The following is a 3,129-nucleotide window of genomic DNA, read 5'->3' on the forward strand; positions in this document are numbered from 1 at the left end:
ACTCTGAAAGTTTCAGGAACAAAGATTCTCTCTCTTTTTTATCCATTTCTATAAAAACCTGTCTGAAAATGAGCTGATCAGATCTTGGCCACTTGAGGATGTCATAACGATGTTTTGTCTTGGGTAACCCCCCCCTTATCACCTGAATCTCCTCCTAGAGCACCATTGAGTTCTTTGTAACCAAATGTCTCTCAGAGGGGCGTGGGGAGGGGCTCCTTATTTTCATCTAAATTAACAGACAGAGAATCAGCACTTTGGAAACAGGGCTGAAACAGAGGGGATTATGTGTAATGCGCAATGATCTGTTTGGGGTTTGGAGCAAAATACTTCTGAGACATGTGTTGTATATATCTGAGAGCTATAATATATTAATGAAAAACAGTATAATAGGAGACCTTTAAGTACAAATACAAAAGTATTTTGATAAAAACACAATTAATGTAAAAAAAGTAAAAGATGTAACTGTGTACAACGGCTAAACCATGAAAAGGAATCCCCCTCAGATCACCCCTCACTGTCCAAGCAACTCAGAGAAGTACAGTGGCCTTTAGGTCACAAAAAAACAAACACAAAAAGCCCTCGAGAGCCAGAGTTTGGTCTGTCCTCTCTAGTCTACTGTAAGAATGTGAGTCACTGACCAGGCCCCTCCTCTGTGCTGCTGCCCAATCTGAGGGAAGAGACTGAGGGGAGGTGGAGCTCTCACTCCCCCCTCTCCTCTCCGGGACTCCAAGCAAAGACTGCTGGGAGACTGAAGAGCCAGATTCCTCCACATATGAGCCTTCACTGTCTGAAGACCAACAAAGACGACGAAAGACTATTAGCATGCTGCAGTCTTCTGATTTGACCTTTTTGGACTGTTCAAAAGGGTGTTGTTTACAGTACCTGTGGTTCTGCCAACAGTGCTGAGGGAGATGTTCAGCTCCCGTGTGTATTTGTCTATGATGTGCTGGATGCTGCTGTCATTAAAGAGAGAGCCTACAGAAAGGGCAGGACGGTCTGCAGGGGAGCTGTCCTTAAAGCAGCAGACGCTCTGAACAGGTGGCGAGAACACATGGAGCGAATCTGCTCCACGCTCCGGTTCTACACACCGTCTGAGCAGCGGGCATTCATCTAAAGAAGAAGTGGGAGAGGAAAAGAAGGAGAACAGATTTACGCCTCATAACAAGTTATAAAACACAACATCATTCATTTCACAAGTTAAACTAGAATGACAGGTATAATCATGAGCCATAAAAGAGAGATGTGAAATGGAACACCCCAATAAGCCTTAGGAAGCTTGAGAACAGGGTTCCAGCTGTACACATTTTTAATTATTCAATTATATATCATTTCAATCATATGGAATTGAGATAGTTCACGTATTATTCCGAAACATTACAAACCAAAATCATATGCCACACTGCATTTCAGAGGGAAGCTAAATTGTCGAAGTCCACAGCCATTCAGCTTCAATAATCTCTGACATTCGCTGGAAGCACTTTTTAAAAGACAGAGACATTTGTATCTCTCTGCAGATCACACTAGAGCTTGTACATTTAAGATTGCGCTTTTGGTTCTCATAAAATCCTTATTCCTAGTTTGCATGCAAGGGTTAAAGAGTTGGGATGAGGTCACACGGTCTATGGTTTAGCACATTTCCTACTTTATACATGAAACAGCAGTGTTTCCCATACATTTATTTATGGCGGGCCGCTACAATTACAAATGGATCTAAAAAAAAAATAAAAATCTTTTTTTTATTTTTTTTTGCGGTCTAATGGATAGTGAGGTGGGCTGATGATCGGAAGGTTGCGAGTTCAAATCCTGCCTGGAACACCACTACTAGTGTGCCCTTGAGCAAGGCACTTAGCCCCCAGTTACTCCAGGGAGAATGTCCCTGTATTTGGTCATTGTAAGTCGCTTTGAAATAAGGCGTCTGCTAAATTGTAAATTATATTTTTGGGAGAATAAACCCCACAGATCCTCAACTCCGGCGTGTTTCACTCATTAACAACGCAACACAGAGCAACAAGAACGTTGGGGGAGGGGGGGGGGTTGCGGTGCACCCACAAATAGAATCAAATTCCGTGGGAAACACTGAACAGGCATTGTGATAGATATTGCATTCAGAGAGCAAAGCAGCCAGCCACCTGGTGTGTGTACATCACTCATAATTTGGACCGCAGCAGCTCATACACTTATTATATTGCTTCATATTTGGACTGACCCAAGCAGATTCTCTAGTGGATAATGAAGAGCCAGACAGATCTTTCTAGTAAGGCCATTTCAATTCTTCATCTTTTCCAATCAGATTTTCTAAATTAGATTTGGCAAAGAGGTAAAAACCCCTCATTAAAACATGACAAAAGACCCTCACCAGTGCTTCTGTTCTGCTCAGGGTCGGTGGAGATGTAGCTTCCTGTGGAGATTGTGGTGGAGGAGAGGCAGTCAGAATCAGGAGGCCTATTTGCAGACTGACAAAATCATAAAGGCACCCAAAATGAATATGTTAAAGTGATCAACAAGGGATTGAATCAAAAACACAGCACACAGACTCACTGAGCTCAGTTCAAGTGTAGAAACCATCATGACCGCATTTCATTCAATACAATTCTGGTTGGGTCATTTTACATCATCGCTCACAAACAGAACAACACATTCATATATGAACACGTATAGTTGAAGATTTCTTTGCTCGATTTGTATATATTCTAGTGAGTGTTCAAAGTATTCAGATCATTAACTGAAATCAATTGTACCTACTCATTAGCAAAAAGAGTCCTGTTTAGTGGGGTTTTCAATAAGCAGCTAAACTTGAGTCATTTACATCTCCCAACTATTTGAAGATATATGTTGGGCTTTTGCGTTTCCATTTTCAGCACTGTACGTCGTGAAATTAATTGAATTTGTATTTGGTGTAAGACACATACATATAAACACACCGAGCTCAGCTCAAGTGTAGAAACCATCATAGATGCATTTTATATTAAATACAATTATGGTTGTGTGATTTACACACACACACACAGACACACACACACACACACACACACACACACACACACACACACACACACACACCAGCCTGTTTCAAACTGTTGAACTAAAAAAAAAAGTTCAACAGAAGATACTCACAGTAGATACGAAGAC

The 3,129-nt window shown here is 41.3% G+C and overlaps 1 long non-coding RNA gene across 1 annotated transcript; it reads right to left on the reverse strand.

Moving 5' to 3' along the window:
- Positions 1-631: 631 nt before the first annotated feature.
- On the reverse strand, positions 632-2,449 carry LOC104958750 (uncharacterized). The gene is made up of 3 exons (XR_799792.1): positions 2,357-2,449; positions 883-1,110; positions 632-787 (listed from the first exon to the last, which is right to left on the reverse strand). It is a non-coding gene; the product is annotated as an uncharacterized lncRNA (long non-coding RNA).
- Between the last annotated feature and the right edge of the window lie 680 nt (positions 2,450-3,129).

Source organism: Notothenia coriiceps, unplaced genomic scaffold (genome assembly GCF_000735185.1).
Source record: "Notothenia coriiceps isolate Sejong01 unplaced genomic scaffold, NC01 NC01_scaffold00029251, whole genome shotgun sequence".
NCBI lineage: Eukaryota > Metazoa > Chordata > Actinopteri > Perciformes > Nototheniidae > Notothenia > Notothenia coriiceps.